Source organism: Spodoptera frugiperda, chromosome 22 (assembly GCF_023101765.2).
Source record: "Spodoptera frugiperda isolate SF20-4 chromosome 22, AGI-APGP_CSIRO_Sfru_2.0, whole genome shotgun sequence".
Taxonomy (NCBI): Eukaryota; Metazoa; Arthropoda; class Insecta; order Lepidoptera; family Noctuidae; genus Spodoptera; species Spodoptera frugiperda.
Window position 1 is genome coordinate 4499218 of NC_064233.1, and position 22043 is coordinate 4521260.

The 22043-nt window shown below is 36.9% G+C and overlaps 1 protein-coding gene across 1 annotated transcript in view; it reads left to right on the forward strand.

Annotated features, from left to right (window-relative positions):
- The first annotated feature begins 5350 nt into the window (after positions 1-5350).
- LOC118279723 (uro-adherence factor A) overlaps positions 5351-22043 on the forward strand; it is a 124215-nt gene continuing 107522 nt past the window's right edge. The window contains 1 exon segment of the mRNA XM_050702429.1: positions 5351-5597. The gene's annotated coding sequence lies outside the window, so the exon portion shown is untranslated.

Genomic DNA, 22043 nt, shown 5'->3' on the forward strand with positions numbered 1-22043 from the left:
GTAGGCTGGCCGTTTTCTTTTGTAATAAATGTATGGAGTTTGTTAGCCGGGATGTTATAATGCAAGTGTGATGAGCAAAAGGACTCAGGTTTGATGTTGGGGTTGGGCAAAGTATTATTGAGGTTTTTTTATGAGATAAGTCATGGCAAAAAGTCATAGTGGCCCTGAGGTTTAAGGCGCTGCTCATACATGACTACCTATATTCCAGACTATAATCTACCCCTGTTCCAAATTTCATCTCGATCTCTTCAGCTATTTTGACGTGAAGGAGTAACATACAATAAACATAATTATAAACTTTCGTATTTATGATATTAGCGGGATATTCTCTCCTTACCAAGCTAAAAAATCACAGCTTAGGTACTCACATACATTAATGAGAGTCCCTCTGTGACTCGAAACTAGTAGAGCTTTTCTCCATAAATGTACGTGAGTAAACCGTGATTTTTAGTTAGTTTAGTATGTCTCACGATAGTTATTACAAAAATATCATTAAGCATCTAATAGTTCTCACGACAGGTTTGAATAAATAGGATCGGCTCAAATAAGTCGAAGGATGAGTCAACGCCCAACGGCTGTTTCCATTAACATTCATTCATGTTACTCACCAGCGCTATTAAGCACTAGGTCACGTTTTTAAAACCTAAGTCTAGTACTTTCAAGTGTGGGAGAGCCATGCTTCAGCACGAATGGGTCGGCTCGACCGGAGTGATACCACGGCCTCACAGAAAACCGACGTGAAACAACGCTTACATTGTGAGTGAGGCCCAATTACCCCCTTCCCATTCTTCCCAATCCCCGATTCCCCAATCAATCCTTAAATTCATATCACCCAAAAAGCCGGCATCACACTTGTATTGTAACGCCTCTGGTGTTTCGGGTGTCCATGGGCGGCGGCGATTGCTTACCATGAGGTGATCCGTCAGCTTGTTTACCGGCTTATAGCATTAAAAAGGATGAGGCGAGAGGGGATGTTAGACTCTTACTGACTAAATACCTGCTCTACCTCGCCTGCCTCGGCAACCCGCTAGATAGTCCACAGCTCCAAGTAGGACTAACGCCCGAATACTCAAACGCTACTCAATCGTGCTATCTCTGTTATTTTATAAAGAATTGATAGTGACAGAACTACATTTGAGAGCGTCTTAAAATTGTATAAGTATACTTCAAAATTTACTTACCGAACATAGACCTGCCCCATTGACTTCCACAGCGGCCGTTTGGATTTGGAAGCGACCTGACCAAAACCCTCATCCAATAATAAGTATAGCAACATAGACTGACTCCCCTTCATAAATAAAGTTAACTAAGACAAACATCAAGCCAGCTCCCTAGCAGGGTAAACAGACAAGCCCGTATGTCAATAGAGGCTCTTAGTTTGTATCGTTTTGTCTATGGATTGTGCTATTCTATTTTTTATGGAATGTACCCTTAGTATGAGTTGGCTTTACGTTTAAGGCAATCAAAACGAGAGCGCGATCGGTGCTCTGATTGGTCGGCTCAAATAAACTAACCAATCAGTACCTTAGTAGTATGAGTTTGCTTTACGTCAAACGATAATTAATTTCCAACCCGCCTGCGAAGCGTGATCGCAAACCATGTAAAGGGCTGTTTTGAGGTGCAGTACTAGTTTTAGAGGGTTGTTTTGAAATGCTATTACCTACTTGGTCTAGATACGAAATTTGAGTAAAATTTGGATCGAAAAAGTTCGTAAATAATAGAATACAGTAGAACTGCCAATTATCCGAATTAATGGGGACCGGGACCCATTCGGATAATCAAATATTCGGATAATCGGATTTTTATAAAAATTTTGCCATTGAAGAGAATAAAAGCTACGTTTAGATAATGCAATATTTTTTTATTGAATTAAATTGCGGGGGAAGTCAGTGTAGGCACAGCGGCAAGTTAAGACAAGTCAAGTCAAGACTTGACGCGCAAACACTGGCTTCGCGGGGGGAGAATAATAGCGCACTTAGACTTATTGACAATTTTTGTGATTCGGATAATCGGCGATTCGGATAGTCGGAGTTCGGATAATTGGAGTTCTACTGTAGTATATTATATGCAATGTTAAAGTGTAGTCTCTATACATAAAAACCGGCCAAGTGCGAGTCGGACTCGCTCATGAAGGGTTCCGTAACAGCATAAGTAGATGACATAATATAAAAATTGTAAAATAACTTGGTTTTGCATAGTGTTTGTATGAACGACAAAGTTATATTTGCGGTTTTTGAAAATGTTTTATTTCTTAAAAACTAATAATGATATCTCGTTCAAACCAATTTTCGTTGTTAGTTTCCATTGAAATCTACAGCATATATTTTTTTCAGTTTTCTCACTCTCTTACTTTAAAAGTTAGAGGGGGGGGGACACACATTTTTCCACTTTGGAAGCGTCTAACTTTCAAACGATTGATTTTGACGAAAAGTGGTTTTAGGAACCTTAATGTCTTTTTTAAAGACCTATATAGACACCCATCACGGATATGTAAGCTGAAAATTTTTTTTTGAATCAGATTATGGTATGGAGTGCCTGAACGCGCTCCTTTAATTTTTAAATTTATGAATTTTTATTCAAAATTCTAATAGCGGTTACCGAAATACACCATCTTACAAAGTTTCAACTATGTAGGCCCAACAGTTTCGGAAATAAATGGCTGTGACATACGGACGGACGGACGGACGGACGGACGGACGGACAGACAGACAGACAGACATGACGAATCTATAAGGGTTCCGTTTTTTGCCATTTGGCTACGGAACCCTAAAAATGAATTGCTGTTTGTTGATCTCGCTAAAACTCGAGAACGGCTGGCAGGTTTTTGCAAATTTTGGCCTTTAATTATTTGTGGAAATCCAGGGTTGGTTTAAAATGAAGGAGGTTTAATCAATATCATGATTAGGTATGTATTTATAGTATTTTATGTTACAGTAAGTATAGTATTATTGTATTAATATGGGCCTTCGTTGCCCAAGATGTAAATGAATAAATAAAATAAAAATCTGTTTGAAGCGGTACAAAGTTTGTTGGGTTAGTACATCAATATTTTTCAGTCAAAATTGTTATCAATCATGAATTCGTGTATTACATAGCACATGTATGTTTTTGACTGTAGTTCATACTATTTGATTTGGTAGATAAGCGGTGTCTTATTATTTATCAGTTTAGTGTTACTTAGATATGTTTTGTAACTTAAAAGTCAGGTGGAGTTATTTTTTTTTTCTTCGTTCCTAATTCTGCTCTTCGAGTCGGAGCATCGGTAACACGATAGAGTCCACAGCTTTTATTTGTGGATGGAATATCATCCAATGACTTCTCTCGCTTTGAGCGAGGCGAGAGGGAGTGTCAGACTCTTACTGACTAATAACCACCCCGTTCCTACTCCTGCTTTTCGAGCCGGAACCCCGGTAACCCGCTAGGCAGTCCGCAGCTCCGGGTCGGCATCAGCCCTACTGGGCTCCATCTGTGGTGGTCTGAAGACATAAGCTAGACTGAAGACAAAGTATACTTAAAGTTATCTTGCTGATAATGTCCGCAGCTCCGGGTCCGCATCAGCCCTTCTGGGCTCTATCTGTGGAATTATTGTACTTACAATTACGATTAACAAAACGCCAAAAATGGTGATCGATAGTACAGTTTAAGTTTGATATTTAATAAATAATAATCAGTGGGTAATTACGTGTGTTACCTACTAAAATTATGTAGAGTACACAAAATTAATTAAAAATAAACCTTATTACAACATGGTAAGACAGAAAATCGATAGAAAACCGCAACCGATCCCAACATACCACGAACAATAGTTTAGCAAACATGCTTTCATTAAAGTGCCTATACCGGGAATTGAACCCAGAACTTCCGTGTTACTATCAAGTGTAATAATGGCCAATATCTTCAACTTGTATTAAACTTATTAACTAAGGCCCAAATGGTACATATCCTGATTAAGTTAACTTTAAGTAACTTAAGCACAGAATAAAAAGATAACTTAAGTGACACATAATTTACTTAAAATACAATAAATCATCCATCAGTTAAGTTAAAATAAACTTAATCTAACAGTGAAACATTCCTTTAATCTTTTTAAACCACGATATTAAAGTTAAACCCCACGATTATAAGGAGTTTTCAATAAAGAGTCCACATTACGTATAGGCTGTATGCATTGTGTATCATCGCTTCGGCAGAACGCGAAAGGACTGGCCCATACGCCATTCTGTACTAACAGCGATAGATTGTACCGTGTACCGGTGAAAAGAGACAAAACCATACCTAGTGCCCACCGCTACATTTTAACGCAAACGTTTAGATAGACACCAGACGGACTTTCTTTCACAACGCCCAATCAATACATAAACAATCAAACAACTACAAGCTAATATACATACAAACGACTCTATACGACATCACCGTCGCATTAGACGCGAAAAAATAGCCTAAAAACATGTGCGATAAGTGTATAAAGCGTAGTTTAAGTACAGGACGCTACAGCGGTTAGGCTTTGAGTGCACGGGGACGCGACGCGTTGTAATCTGCGATCAAAATGGAAGCCGTGTCGGCCATCTTAGGTCTGCCGCGAGCGAGAGAGCGGTCCGCTTCGGGAATTTGGGAAATTGGTGTTTTTTTCTGTTGTAAAGAGAGCAGTATATAAGAGGTCGGTAGGCAGAGGACAGGGCGGGCGAGCGGGGGGAGTCTCGGCACGGGCAAAGCGGTGTGAAGGGAAAGAACTGCGGTCGGCCCGCGCGATGCTAAACGTCCTGCGATAAGTCGCGAGATATTTCGCTCGTAAATCAATGTCGTTGTTGTTCTGCTGGGAATTGAGAGGTCTGGCTAGGTTATTATGTAAAATAGTATCTTTTGAGGTCATTTTTGTATTGTTTAATGCGTACGTTATAATATTTTCTATTATTCAATGATTATTGTATCTATCAGTAACAGCTGTTTTATATCATGGGTAGTTTTTTAAATTACAAACATTTTTGGCTGTATAATTTCTTTGTACTTAATCTTATTACAACAATGGTTTAAAATGGAATTTTGATTACTTCAGTTAATTAATAGTTATAAAATATCAAAATGGATACATTTTCAAATCCCAATTAATTCTTACTTAATTATTGATTATTCATGTCAGCAATTGATATTAAAAATCACAGTGTAAGTCCCAGTAAATAAAATGATCGCGAGATAGAAATATGTTCGGATAGAGCGTGCGAAACGGTGCGTGTTGTTATCGCAATACCGTTGTGCAGGTAGACAGAGGCTTAGCTCGCGACATATCTCGGGACGGGCGTCCGTTCTGGTCGCGCCTCGTGTACCGGCCACCTATCTTTCATTGCACGTACGCGCGACGCGCGGGGGGTGGGCGCCGCGCGGCATACGCGGGGCCATCTTGCTAGCGATCGTCGAATTGCTCGCGTCTCCGACACACAAATCGGTTTTAATTCGCACTAATTAACAGTTAAACATAATAAAAACAATATAAATAAGTGTCGTAACACGTCTAATTAGTGTATTGAACGTTGTGATCCGAAACATTGTTGACATAAATTGTGTGTTGTTGTTTTATGTGTGTGTGCATTCCAACTGTCTAGGTGAGTAGTCAGTAGTCTTTGTGCGCGACAATTATCATTCTGATCGATTCGGCCAGCGCGGGGGTGTGCACTCGGCCCGTTTTATATCTTTTGTTGTTTTGTAAATCAATAATTTTAGTGGCGGCTAGCTGTGTCCCTTGCGTTCTTAACACAGTATTCGTGTGCCGACGAGGTGTTGCCGCGAGTTTTGCAACAGTTATTTATTAATACGTGATTATTTATCGTGCATCGATTGGACTGGCCGTGCGAAAGTTTGTTCAATATTTCTGCTAATTTAACCGTAGTCGAGTGTTGTGATCGCCGCACCAGGTATACTATGCTTTCGATAACGCTTACATTATTTTTTATTTATGTTTTTGTTCGTTGTTTCCTTGTTCCCGTGTTTTATGTTGGTGTTGTTGCCAGGTGTGCAAGTTATAGTAATGTAATCGTTTCTAAATTACCAGTAACGGTTGCAACATCTAATATTAGACTAGTTTTTGTTTGAGTTTGTGTATAACTAGGTCCATAAGCACTTAATCGTTTAATAAAAACGGTTCGACTTGACAACGCTTCGATACTAACAAGTAGGTACACTTTAGATTAGATTCAGCTCGTGTTAGGTCATCATACAGCACTTATTGCTTGTTATTTCATGTTTCGATACACCACTAAGTCATGCAAAAGTGAAATTGTTGAATAAAATCAAAGAATTTTATGAATTCTTCGAACATTGTCTTGCTTTGTGCTAAACAAATGATTTGCGGTAAAAACAACGCAAGTTAAATGTTGCTTAACATATCTGAATGTCTTGTATTATTTATCAACGTGAATAGGTTGGTACGTAAACGTAACCACGACTTATGTATTACTCTTGTTTTTATAAATTGTTGCTTCATTCTTTATCCTTGCCTTTATTCTTTTACTTGCACTTAATTGTTTTAAAACACAATGAAAAATTATTGATACATACTATTTTTTACGTCAAAATAATAACACCACAAACATATTTAACGTATAAACGATTTCATCAATCAACATTTCTACTCTATGGTATCAACCCGCCTACCTTGGGTGACACGAAAAAGTATTTTTAATGACTGATAATAACGAAACAAGGTCAATAACATCATTCATTCATTCATAATAGCGTAGTTTTACGAAAGATTAAATTTATAAATAAATATTCCTATCTCTACAATAACGTAATAATATAACATAGATAAACGGGTTGAATCACTCAGATAACAAAGTAAATGTAAATTAAAACAAAAACAAGCCGGCTTGGATGAGCGCAATGCACGGCTGAATAGGATAAAAAAAGTTAGAGCATATTCAAAATTCGAACGCGTCCACCGTAATGGCGGATACAAGCACATCGAGCATGAAATAATTGCATTCGTTCACGACCGCGCCTTGTGAACGGCCTCTCCGGCATATTAGCTAGACATACCCATGTACTTTAGAGTTACTGCCTATCGTTATTACCCGAATACGTGAAATTGTGTGAACGCGATCTCCGAGTGAGCGGTGTGCTGCGCTCATCTCGACTTTGTCGCGTTGCATTCCTCAGTCAGACAAGACGGGTCATCGTTGTGTTTTTTTTTTCGAACATTGGCTCGAGGTGCTCTCAGCCGCTTATTATACGGCCAACGGAAAACGTCAGTTTCCAAGTTGAGTAAATGTAATTACTAATGGCGTCCATAAATTGTGAGGGTTACACTTTAAATGCTGATTCATCAGTCGTTATGGTTCGCGAGATTTTTATCGTTTCGTGCCTGCTAACGTTTTTCGACAATGGATCGTAGTTTGTTTATTGTACGCGTTGGAATACTGGTCTAGTGCATTTTAAATGAAATTGGCGATACGACAGGTGTTTTCAATTATAATTATTCATTGCCGATCCTATTAATGGGGATACCTGTCTATAAATATGTTTAAACATGGCTCAGAAAGAAAATAATGGCATTAATGACAGGTATTAATAGCATTGCTTCACCAAATTATCTACATTTCACTTTTAGAAGTGAAAATTAAGTAAGCCGATTAACCAACGTGATTTTATACCCAAAAATGGCCATTGTAAAGATCACTAAGTCTCGAAAAGCCTTATGGAGGAGCTAAACTTAAATAAGGCGATGAAATCTAACACGAAAATCATCATCATCATCATATCGGCCACAAGTCATCCACTGCTGACCATAGGCCTCCCCAAATAACTTCCAGATCTAGTTGAGAGCGCCCTGCGTACAGCAGGTCCCTACGACCTTTACTAGGTCATCTGTTCACCTTGAGGGTGATAGAAATATAAATTAATAGCAGTGGTGTATTATTAATGCCAAGATATTAATCGAATTCAATTCTTTAATCTGTCAATAGACAGAAAAAATATGTTTATTTTACGGCAAACGAGTAGAGGAATCACTTGATAGACACCCGAAAGACCAGAGGCGTTACAAGTGCGTTGCCGGCCTTTAGGGGTTAGAAATTAAAGGGTTGTTGGGGAATCGAGGATTGGGAAGGGGGTAATTGGGCCGCAGGTATCCTCACTTACACAACGCAAGCGTGGTTTCACGTCGGTTTTCTGCTCGGCCGTGGTATCACTCTAGTCAAGCCGGCCCATTCGTGCCGAAGCATGGCTCTCCCACACTTTAAACGTATAGAATTTCGAGCTGAAACACAATAAATATAAACGCAAAACCTAGCTGGAAAACGTTAAGGCCTTGTCCCAGATAACTAAACTCTCAGTACTATAAAAGACATGTAAAGATCAATGCAATATATGATTAACTCTCATAGGCAAGCGTTTATTATTGTGCTATTGAACACAGTAATCCGTGGATCGTAAAATCTATGCTTAGATTGCCTATGTGGCAATCTTTCTACCATCATCTTTAACAGCTTGACACAGTCATCTGCTAGATTATATGCATACAGCGTGTAACAAAATACCCATATACATCAAGAAGCACTGAAGAATACAAGTTGAATAGAATCTCTACATAAAGTATAGCTTAAAAAAAATGGTACCAAATACTTGGTGTCGCATGGTTCTTGATTTAAATCATACAAACGTGTCACAACACTACAGGGTCACTCGCTAATTACGAAACATTTCTTCTGTAAATCTGATCGCCTAGTACCTAGCTATCTGTTTAATAAAGGGTTTTGGTACACTCCTTTTCTACACTCCTGCAAAGCGTTTAAACAAACACTTCTGTGTTTACTGATGGGTATAACCTTAGTGTCTTCAAGACCCGAGTGAATAGGTTGCTCATGGCAGACGTGCTACATCGTAGGCCGCATCATCACTTACCATCAGGTGAGATAGCGGCCAAACGTCGGCCCATAAAATATAAAAAAAGCGTAGAAATTATGGCGAACTTTCTGATCTATTGGAGGCTCAAAATCTAGGAGTAGACTGTCAGATGATGAGCCTTGTTCCCTGACTTACAAGACTATACATCTGCTTGATACCTCAAGACAAATATAAGCGTGAAGCTATTAACTAAGTAACATACAACTTAAATCAACATAAAAGCTAAGACTATAAACTTTGAGAATATACATTAACCTTGTTTTAATATAACGTTGAAGCAATAAGTGTTTGTGAAGAAATACTGGTTAAATTACCTGTATTTAGATGAGATGCTGTTTCCGTTATTTTGAAATCATATGGGAAACCCTCTTATGACTTAATTTAAACCACATATTTGTTATCATCTTGGCTGACAATATACGAATGACAATAGGCCCAGTAGTTAAGCCAAAAAGTGCATTCTCTTTGAGCTAATTTGAACACTCTTTACAAATACGGCATTATAACAGCAGTTTTATATACTAATTATAAAATAATGACTTGATTCATCTGTCCTACGCCAGCCTTCTAAAGTGGTTGTTTATCGTATTAACAAAAGTAGAACTAATGTTAAAAATCGAAATCAATCCGGAGACTTTAAATTCAAATCAGTGATTGATTCCTTCCCAGATCACAGCAAAAATAATGACTCCTAAACAGCTTAACTCCACTGTAATAATTTATTTTATGTTTTACTCATACACATGAACAGTCAGACAAAACGTTTACCCAACAATATTTGTTCAGATGAATACTGTTTACACAAAAACTTCAAAGAGATTTTAATTCTTGAGTCATTTTGATAAAATGATATGTAATAGGTTAAGGGCTCACGATACTGATCCGCTTGTCTGTACTCTGACAATCAGCTTTAAAATAACGTCAATACTATCAGTATGATTAGTATCCTACATAGTTCGCAATAAGAGTGGTTTTCGCATATCACACACAATACGTGATTGACATTATAAATTGTTTATTGTCTTAGCTACACACTTGTGCCAATACCAGTTGAGTTACTGTTGAATTTTATGTGTTGTGATCTATATTGGTAGAATTTATTGATCCTATTTGAAAGAAATATAAGTTTGAGAATGGTTTTCTTTATACAAAAGCTGAAGATGAGACTGAACGAGCTCTTAAGGACATCTCCGAGCGGGGTCTCTAAAATCAATAATGAATTATTTCCGACCAATTTGGGAACCTAGAAGACCTAATGCCCTGCAACTGCGGACTGCCTAGCGGGTTACTGGGGCTCCGGCTAGAAAAGTTTGAGTAGGAACGGGGTGGTTTTTAGTCAGTAAGAGTCTGATACTCCCTCTCGCCTCGTTCAAGGCGAGAAAAGTAATTGGATGATTTCCCCTCCTCAAAAAAGGAAAACTAATGCTTCATCAATACTAAGCCCTATTTTTAACCGACTTCAAAAAAAGGAGGAGGTTCTCAATTCGACCGTATTTTTTTTTTTTTTTTATGTATGTTAATCGATAACTCCGTCAGTTATAGACCGATTTGAGAAATTCTTTTTGTGTCTAATAGAGTAAAGTCTCGTTGGTCCAATTCATAGAAAAGTCAAATTTCAAGGAATTGACCATAAATTGGAAGATATCCAGGGAACTCCTCAAAAATGAACAGAATAAGCTCTGCGTTTGAGTTTAATGTGATGTATATTAGCTTATCTAATCCTTAATTTCTAAACAACAGATAGTCTATATCTGGTTCAAAACGTGGGAAAATGAGTACTTGAAGTGCTGGCTGAGAAGCCATCAAAGAGATGCCTCTGTTTGTGTTTGAAAAATATTTCTCAGTTTTAACCATTTCACGAAATTCTTTATTATTTGAAAAGTCATCCATTGCTTCAGTAGTATGAAAGAGGTCATTCATAGAACTTCTCAAATCATCAATGAACGTAAAAGCGTGTCTAAACGAACTACAGTGCAGCCGTTAAAAGGTAATTTGAATCATTCTATTCATAAAATACAAGGTTCATTGTACCTATGGTGTTGCTTTTTTATTAATTCTTTCTTATCAATGGTGTTACAAATTGGTACTGCTTTTTTTGGTCATTTCTTTACTTAAGCTTGCTAACTACGTGTTATTGGGTTTTTTAATTCAAAACTGTCTCAGTATCAGCGCGTTTAATTGAGTTCTTTATTTTCGTAACATTATTGCAAAAAGTATCTCTTAATTAAGTGGACATGGCAAAACAAATTGGTTGCAGTAAAAGTAACAGAATTATTCGTATTTTTCAAATCTAATTCAATTATTTTGGTAACTCATCAACAATTATAATGTAAGTAGGTACAATTATTGTTATTTTTGGAGAAGTTTCTCTATATCTGCATAGCACGGCACTATTTGAATAAAACAACTGGTGTAAAACATTGTTTTGTTGGGATAACAGGTAAATAACAAACCTTTTAGTTGGCTGACACCGACTCCAGCATAATCTTGTACCCTTCATTATAATGTGTGTGCGATTATTCTCACAACCAATGAAAAATACGCAGATTGCTTTTTAGTGCATACCTCTTATTTATTCATTGAAGTCGGTTTTTTTGTTAAAATTGAAGTCTTATTTAAAGCCTCGTGGTCCAATTCATAGAACACAGAGAATTTCAAGGAATCCTTAGTACAAAAATATAACTGCTTTTTAATGGTAAAAAGTAGGTCTAAATCAAAGAACATTTAAAATGTTATAATTATTACAATCTAATCCTTAATTTCTAAACAACAAAGTCTATATCGTGTTCAAAACGTGGGAAAATGAGACTGAAGAAAAGGCTAGAAACCATCAAGAGAAGCCTCATTGATGAAGAATTTTCTCACTAACCATTTCACGCACGTATTATTTAATCATCCATTGCTTCAGTAGTATGAAAGAGGTCATTCATAGTCGCCAATGAATTTCACTGGCAGCCGTTAAAAGGAATTGAATCATTCTTCATAAATACCAGGTTCATTGTACCTATGGTGTTGCTTTTTTATTAATTCTTTCTTATCAATGGTGTTACAAATTGGTACTACTTTTTTGGTCATTTCTTTACCTAAGCTTGCTAACTACGTGTTATTGGGTTTTTTGAAATGAAATCCTCAGTATCAGCGTTGAGTTCTTTATTTTGCGTAACAATATCAGCAAAAAGTATCTCTTAATTAAGTGGACATGGCTAGTGGTGGAGTAAAAAACAGAATTATCGGTCAATCGTTCAATTATTTTGGTGAGTTAACAACTCATTTTAAAGGAGAAATTTCTCTATATCTAATAGAACTATTTCAAAGAATAACTACAGTGACATAAACTTTTTATTCCTTTTTAAAAGGCCGGAAAATGCACCTATGACTCCTCTAGTATTGCGGTTGTCCATGGGAGGCGCTGATCAGGTGACTTGTCTGCTCGTTTGCCACCTACTAAAAAAGTGTCATTTTTCTACAGAAACCTGTTAGGCTATTCTGTAATTGTCAATTCAAAACATGTTGAAGTCAGTTCGATCGCATTCTCGAGCTCTGGTAAACCCGCTAGGTAGTCCGTATTTTATACATGACATAGATTTAGCTTTTATTTGTCACGTATATCTTTATCTATACTCTGAACTATACCTATGCAAAATTTCAGGAAGATTATTTAAATAGAGTAAGGAATGTCGCCATTTCACTGGACGAAGAATGTTCTGCAAAAACCCATCAGCCTGTTAGCCGATGACCATTTGTGGCTGTATCTGCTTTGTTGAGAGTTTTATTGTTACTATTGTAAGTTTTTAGTGGTTTGGGGTTTCCAAAAAATGTTGTATCTTGTAGACAATAGTCGTGGTTGCCCGGAGATTTAAGACGCCCGCTTCCTAAACGTGGTGGCAAGCCAAGACTCGAGTGGCGGAAGAAAAATGCAAGTCGACAGTTTAATCGGTAGAATATAGGACAATGTAAAGCCGCTTCTATTATGTTTTTGTCTTGCAATTACCTATTTATTAAGTGACATCATTTGAACAGGAATAATAACTGACTCGTCGATCTGCGACTCCTCTGGTGTTGCGGGTGTCCATGGGCGGCGCTGATCGCTTACCATCAGATGACAAGTCTGTGCATTCGCCCCGTATTTCATAAAAAAAATCTTGTAGCTACAAGCACGACATTTTTGATCTCGCTCCCACAAGTCCAGTAAAGTATTATTAGGTTTTTAAATCGACCTGTCTTTTAGATAGATACTTTTACTCAATGTACATAACAACGGTACTTAGGCTTATCTTTTACAGATCAAACAAAAGTGATTAATACCACACATAATGGCGTGTACGCATGATTTATGCCTCCATTTGTAAAATTGGCTGAAAAACAGCTGTAACTAGAACAACTAAATCGAAATGCGACATTAAGCCTAGTCGCTATAAATTATAAATTAAATTGAAACCAAAAGAAACTTCTTTCACACGCGAAAAGTACATTTAAATACGTGCGATTTCCTTCTAATAAGCACACGATATTGCAACTGAACAAAAACGTAGTACAGCCAAAGGAGAAAACTGCAAATATAACCCCTATCCCTGACACAAAAAGGTTGCATCTACAATGTGCTAACAAAGGGACTTAATGCCTTTTTCTACAATAAAACTGATTCTGGGAAGTTGGTCTGACTTGATTTGCTCACTCAAGTTAGGTATGAGGTAGATGACTCATTTATCGTGTCTGCAGAACAGGTACCATTGGACCCGAAGATGGTTTTATAGGAACACATTCTTTATAGATCTTGTTACTCGCTAGTCGCTAGCCTTCGCTTGGTACCTGGATGTGAGGGCTCTTGAAATGTTCTTGATTTGTTTGCGGTTAAACGCTGATGAGTTGTGTTAAGATTTTTTTAAGGGTGTATAAAATATACTGGTCAAAAGTATCTGTCAAAGTATTTTATTCTTTTAGGTAACTATAAAGAGTAAAGGGAATGATGGTATGATGTTATTGGATACCAATAATACTGAGTTCTTTTTCGAAATTCTGTGTAATGTGCAGTTATTTTAATTATGTTAGTTTCATAGAAGTCCGTGACTAGGAGTCAGATGTTTTCATGGTTGTAACTTCTGTAGATGCTGGCTTACAAGAGTTGCAGCGGTATGGAAGGATGTGGCGGGCTAGTCCCAATAAAAAAAGTTTCATAGAGGTAGTAGAGCAACTTAACTAGTTTCTGCTTAATTTTGATACTACGTTAAAAAAAATAAAGACATTCTTAACCTCTAATTGTTCGAAAAATCTATCAATTTTATCTTAGTTGTTTATAAAAAAAGGGCCATACAGTTAGTAGTCACTGCAGTATTAAACGAAACAGCAGTTAGCATGGTTAATATAGTGCAACACAATGCAACAAGACGCAATGCTAACCAAGCCTCACTGCGACCTAGATTTGCATGTCCGTACATTACGTTTCACTTTTTAGAAATCCCATTTTAATATCAAAGATATAGTGCTTTGTTCGACTTCTTTTTGTTGTACAAAGTTCTGGACAAATGGGATTGGTAAAGTGAATTTTTCGGTCTTCTGGAATATGGAAGTTATTGTTGGGGGATTTCTTCCTTTCTGCCTTTATCTGTGGTTTATTCTACCTTTCTCGGTATGGAAGACAGCCTATGTCCTTTTCGACCGACTATAAGTAAGATTTGAAGACGATCGGTTGAGTAAATATAGCGTAATAATTTAATAAACCAAAAAATATTACTTATGAATTTCACCATTATTTGTTGTGATTTCGTAGCCATTTTATCAATTACTAGCTAATACCGCGCGGTTTCACACACTCTGTTCTGTCTCCTATTGGTCATAGCGTGATGTTTTATACTCTTTAATCTTCTTCAATAAATGCACTATTCAACGCAAAAAGTATTATTCAAATCGGACCAGTAGTTCCTGAGATTAGCGCGTTCAAACAAACAAACTCTTCAGCTTTATACAATGTGATAGGCGTGGGACTTCTAACCCGTTAAGGCTGAGTACTACATCTAATTTTATCGACAAAAAAGTAATATGGGGGTTGAACCCCTAATTGAAAATATTGCAAAATAGTGATTTTTTCGGTAAAAATAATTCACAAATGTTTTTTTCTCACTAAAACATTATCAAACATATGAAAAAAGTAATGAATTAGTTAGCCAAGGTTATTAGCTACCGTTTGTCGTTTTTTTTTTGTATCTACCACGCATACCTACACCTTTAATATCTTAAAAAAGTAAAAAAAATATTAAAATAGCCATAACTTTTAGGGGAGGGGATTCGACCACTTCGACCCCCGACTTTTGTCGATAAAATTAGGTGTAGAACTCAGCCTTAACGGGTTAGAAGTCTCGCCCCTATCACATTGTATATTAGTACATAGAAGTATACCTAGATGTTAGTCAAAACCTATTATGCTCTATTTTGGACACTAACCAAGAATACTAAATCGAAAATCAAAGGCCTTTCTAAAAGTGGTCAGAGGTCGCTGCTTGCGACCTTTAGATCTAACGAATGATCTCTACATTCAAATCTTGTATCTGTGTTGAATTATAAAGCATTAGAGCACATTAATGGGTTAATTGCAAGCTAAGATGAATTAGCGATGATGCAGTCTTGCTAAAAATAAATAAGATTGAAAGAATGTGTGTTACAAATGGTGAAAAGTGGGTGTTACAGTGTATTTGTGAAGTGCACCTCTGCAAACACCTTCGGAGATTAAAAGCTGTGAATCAATTACTACATTTCACAACAACTGAGTGGAAAAATTACCAGAATTAACCGAAATCAACACCAGAATTTTATGCGTAGAAATGACGTATTTGCTTCCACTCCTAAACTTTGATTCGTTTTATCTAAGTATTGTTATCTTACATGACAAAATGAATTACGTGTCTAATATTTTTTCATTACCTAACTGACGGACAAAATAGATTTTTAATTTTCATACCCTGTCATCATCCCTATTATACAAAAAATGCTTTGAAAATAATCAAACTACAAAAATATGTAGCACACTTCTGATAGAACAAAGAACAACGTTCAATTGAGACTTAGAGGGACCACCTGAACGAATTGACGGCTCGCTAGTCTTAAAATAAAACAACCATTTGGTTGTAATAAAGTCAAAGATGACACATTAATTCATCACATGTATTTTTGGAGGCAAAGGAAACAGATGGAATCGTGTGATCAACTACTTATAAGATGAAGGAAATTGCTTCAAAGCTCAACACATCCCGGATCTCGTGTTAATATTGCAAATAAAAAATCTTTCTTGATGTATGTTTGCAATTTGGGTTCTCTTGATTTGATTTTGGTAAGCAAAATATGGTGTGGTTAAAATTAAATGAAGGATATTCGAAGAGAAAGATTAAATTTTTTGCTTATTCCTCGCCCATTGTTTGATAGCTGCCTTTGTAGTACGATGAGCGAACGAATTGACTGCCTCGTTGGTCGAGTGGTCGCAAGCACGACTGCCTGACATAAGGTCTCGGGTTCTGTTCCCGGGTCGGGCGAAGTATTACTGGCTCTTTTTCGGTTTTTCGAAAATTTCGCAGAGGTAGCACGAAGTATGAAATTGTGTCCAGTATATGGCAATAGGCTCACCCTCTAGGGACACATTACGTAGGACTTATGACACAAATGTTGAAAAGTGGGTGTACATTGTATAGCGGCCGTGCCGTAATGTGCACCTCTGCCTACCTCTTCGGGGATAAAAGGTGTAACGTTGAGCGAACGAATTCCCATACACATACTAACACTTATTGTAGCAAATAACGAATTAGAATTAAGTTCCCTATTGTCTATTAATGACATTTCCTTAAACTAAGTAAATAAAAACGTTCTACAGAAGCCATAGGAACCACAGCTGCGGCAGTGAGCTCAATGGAGCGACGCCAGAACAGATTACTCACTTATTGCACTGCGGGTATAAACTTAACAGTACTGTCATGGCGTGTTTGGATAATGTAGGACTAATTTATGTGTAAAATTGCACTAACTAAAATTGTTAAATAATATTTGTGACCTGAGAAGACAAAGGATTTTTATCTAGTTACCATCAATTCCAGATAAAGGGTTAAAAGAGAATTAGTTTTATTTTCTGCCTTAAATGATGAATACGATAGAGAAGACACATAGTAGTGCCTTAGGGTTCCTGCCTAACCATTTCCTAACTTTTTTTTCATCCAAATCATCCAACTTCTCTCACAAGGCATGGCGAGAGACAGTGTCAAACTCCTACTGACTAACTTGTTAAGAATGGATCACCATTCTTAGCTTTGTAGTAAATTCAAGATTATATCGATCATACATACAACAACAGCCTATAAGTGGCCACTACTGACCAAATGCCTCTTCTCACATGGAGAAGGTTTGAGCATAAATCACCACGCTTTCTCAATGCGGGTTGGCGATTTGAAACTTATAATCAGAAATTATAAGCCCCACGAACTTTTCCTTCACCGTTTGTAAGTGGTGTCTAAATAATATTAGAAAGTATCTACACATTACAGGAAAAATGTGACAATGACACTAGCCCTTAAGGTTTTGAACCGGCACCCTCATTCATAAGAAACGGGAGTTTTAAACCACCACACCATTAAATCGATCAACAATATATAAACCACGTAATTCTCATAAGACCTACATAATTAGCATACCTATTGCAATTTAAACTGCATACCTCAATATGAACGCGGAAACATAACAATAATTTGCTTATTTGAGTTTAAAGCGGCCATGACACTAAGATACGCGGGTGAACGAATGACTCATCCGTTTCAAAAGACCTTTTTGTTTGTATGCAAAAATTCGTATACTCGTATATGCCCGATTAAACAGAAAGGGCAATTGTGTGTATTATCTATAGAATTTGTGAAAGAAAATAACATCATCATTGAAGTTTTTTTAATTAGGTCATTGTATATGCTACTAGCTTTATTGAATCACCAGTCGTTTACTCAAGTAACTATATAACCTCACGCCTGTCTCCAGTGAGGGTCGGTAGAGACAATGGAATCCCAATTGCTACGAATCTTATATACCTCCTTGGCTTCATCAACAGTCATCACTGTTTTTGGATTTTTCAAAGCAATATTCTCAAAAGAGTGAGCAAAATTGCAGATGGTAGACTTTACATAGAATAGGAACATTTGTTACCGCTTCTCTTCCCGCGGGTTTTTAACCGATGAAACTAGCTTGCCCGCCCGCGTTCTAGTGGGATAAAATGTAGCCTATTCCTACGAGTATTCCTACACACATCACACATCAACAGCCTATAAATGGCCACTGCTGACCGAAGGCCTCTTCTCGCACTATAATCTACACCAGTACCAAATTTCATCCCGATCCTTTCAGCCGTTTTGAAGAGATTGAGTAACAAACATACACGACTTAATTATAACCATAAGCTTCACGCTAAAATAACTTTATTAATCATATCAATATAGACCGCTCGGTATATTTTTATCGAAGCAGGTAGAATAACCTTGAAACCTCCTTGCTCTAACTTTGTGTCCTAACAAAGTATTATATTACTGCCAGTACATATTTGACGTGGTTTATTATAAACCCGTCTTAATTGATATACCTATTTAACCTGTCAGTATTCTTTAAAAAAAAACAGAAATGAGTCACGATATAGTTTGTCAGCGCGTAACTACTAAACGACTGCACCGAATTAGATATTTTGTATCGTGTTCATTGATGTGAGTACAAGGCATCCTAAGTATATCTAAAAGAAGATAATTATGGCATACATATGAAGTTGTTTAAAATATTTCAATAGGGTCTTTTTAGTATTAATAGTTTGTGGTGACAGATGACAAAAGTCACACAGAGGATAGACAATCAAATCAACAGAAGACGTCATAAATCCTACATCACACACGTATGAAGTTTACATGCGAATAAACATGGATAGAAAATCCCAAAGAACAACAGTTGGGCAGAAAGCCCGCCAGGCACGATCACCTCGCCTGGTCGGAGGATCCTCCTTTTCTTAGAGAACTTTACTCTCTGTTCCCTAAAAGTTAACATATGAAAAAGCCCACTAAAAGCCAGACTTAAGAATCAAACACCAAAAAATTACTAGTCAGTAGACATAGTGACTCAATCAATGAATATTCAGCTCATATTTTGTATACAAAACGAAATAATAATATACCAAATTCAATTGTTTAAATTTTAATATCAATATCCTGTTTTTTTAAACTTAACTCTGATGGATAAACCTAGCGAATAAGTTGGTCATGAGCAATATTTCCTTGTATGTCTCGATATGACAAAAGGTCACTATACGAGTAATAAATAGCACCATAAATATAGCATAGCATTCACTATGATATGTTTAACTAAGTATAGGTATAATATTATATCCATTTGTTTGGATTGACAGAAAAATTGCAGAAGTATCATTACGAAATTGGCACAAAATAGCATTATCATTATCACTACATAGTATAAAACAAAGTCGCTTTCTCTGTCCCTATGTCCCTTTGTATGCTTAAATCTATAAAACTACGCAACGGATTTTGATACGGTTTTTTAATAGATAAACTAATGGAGATTGTCTCAATATATTTACGTGAGTTAAACCGTTATTTTTAGTTAATAAAAGATGTTAAGTGATGTCATGTTTTCAATCAATATTGAGCTTAATTCAAAGGCTTTTCATAAACCAAAATGAGTAAACCTTCGTTGAATTTTTATTTCATGTGGTGACCGCAGACAAATAAATTAAGTTGGACATTTTAATTGTTTTTGCAGGTAACTATTACAGGTGATTCTTGCTTTCACCTATTTGTCCTTACATCCCCTTGGGGGTAAGCAGAGTTCCACTTTAATTGTTTTTTTTTTAACTTTTATGGACACGATATAAATTCTACTTATTTTTAAAGTGTCCATTCTTCATAGGTATCTACATTTTGAAATGATAGTAGCTTCACTAAAGGACCGACAGACGTTTATTTTTATGGTATGACTTTATAGACTCGTTTGTCAAATGGTCGTAACTGCAACTGTTGAGCTAGAAGTCTTCGTACCGATTTTTTTTTTTTATTGGGCAAAACATGACTTTCTCTTGACTCCCTCTTGCCCCACTCAAAGCGAGAGGGAGTAGTGTGACTCTTATTGACTAAAAACCACTTCGTTCCTAATCCTGTTTTTCGAGTCGGGACCCCGGTAATAGCGATACTTGCGACCACTCGACCAACGAGGTAGTTATACATAGTATTAAACCCAAAGCGACTCTATATTTTCTCATAATAACTATCGTGAGACATACTAACTAGTCGCTTTCCTCCATTAATAAAACGTGAGTAAACCGTGATTTTTAATAACCAAAGGGTTTCAATACCAGCCTATACATAGTTCAATAAATAAATCAACCGGGTTCGTATTTGAACCTACGACCTTTCGCAGAAGTCTGGGGTCCGATCTAAATATATACAACTTATGATCGCCCACGTTCGATGCTTGTGCAAGGTATTTCAGTGTTTTGTTGTAGAAAATGAAATGAGATAAAAAAGGTACTTTAAGTAATTACTTAAAGTACCTTTTTTCGAGGAAAATCATCTAATGGTGACTCCAATACTCCCGCTTTGGGCGAGGCGAGAGGGAGTGTTAGACTCTTACCGACTAAAAACCACCCCGTTCCTACTCCTGCTTTTCGAGCCGGAGCCCCGGTAATCCACTAAGAACTTAAAGTTAACAAAGCAATGGTATTACAACTTTCGTGAGACATACATACTAAATTAATTATGACGTTTCTCAGCTCACGAATATGAGCCCGTATAATGGCTTGAAACTAGTCGAGTTTCTTCAAATAGTTACGTGAGTAAGCCCAAAAAACACAATAAATAATAATTTATAAAAATAATACTTTTTAAGATACACATCGGTTTTTGAATTTTTTTCTTAAAACACAACATCACGACTATAATACTATCATCTAAAGGAGTAAGCAGATACACGACTAATTTAAATAACTATCTCACTTCCCTTAGCAAATGAAAAAAATACAATGTAGTGACGTGTAATAGTGTGTCTCACATTTCAGGAATGAATATTGCAGTGACCTGAATCTAGCTTCTGCAGTAGTGTCGCATCGAGACATTGAAACACTATGTACGTACAATTTACCTACGTGTGTACGCTGGCTTAGGTATATTGAAGTTGTAATCAATAGGGGTTAACTATTTTACGTCTATGAAGGTGATTGAGTACTAGTCTAGGGAGTGCGTGAAGAATTTATCTGTTTAAGACCTTTTATGTTCTTATGTCTAGTATTAAATTTTTCGTAAGTTTTATGAACTCTATATGCCCGATGTAGGTATGATAACATGATAACTTTAATTTAAAAAATTCTTAAATTCTGCTATGTAGTCATCATCAGTCAAAACTCAAAATAGTAGTGTACGTTCATCAGTCATTTAATACTCGTTACAGCTTTTTATTTGAGGGGTGAAATCATCCAATGTCTTCTCCCGCCTTGGGCGAGACTAGAGGGAGTGTCAGACTCTTACTGACTAAAAACCACCCCGTTCCTACTCCTGCTTTTCAAGCCGGAGCCCTGGTAACCTGCCAGGCAGTCCACAGCTCCAACTCGTTACAGCTTAACCTACAGCCCCCATAACTATAACCTATAGCTCTACAGCTCAAGCTACAGTTACCTATAGCTCGTGCCGTAGCTCAAGCTACAGCTTTAATATGTAAAATGTATGTGTCTGCCCCCATTGTATGTCTGTGTGCATGTCATAAAGGATTTACATACATACATCGAGCAGCAATGGTTCCGGTGATATATATCGAAACTGTATCGACAAGCTGTCAATGCACGAATGCGTTATTCCGATGCAGTAGTGTTCCGATTACATGTATTTTTTTTTCTTCTACCATTTGCATAATGATTACTGTTGTATTGAGGTATTATGCCTTTGTTGTGTTGACTTGGTTATGAAGATGTTTTATGGGTGGTTTTCCACCAGAGGTGTGCTATGTAGATGTGCTACGAAGATGTGAAACTATGTGACCGTTTCCACTAGTAGGTACTAAGCTATGTAGTAGCGAGTAAGATGTGCTATAAAGATGCGTTGCCGCAAAGTAGCCGTGGAAGGAAGTTGCGCAGCTCGAGTATGCGATGT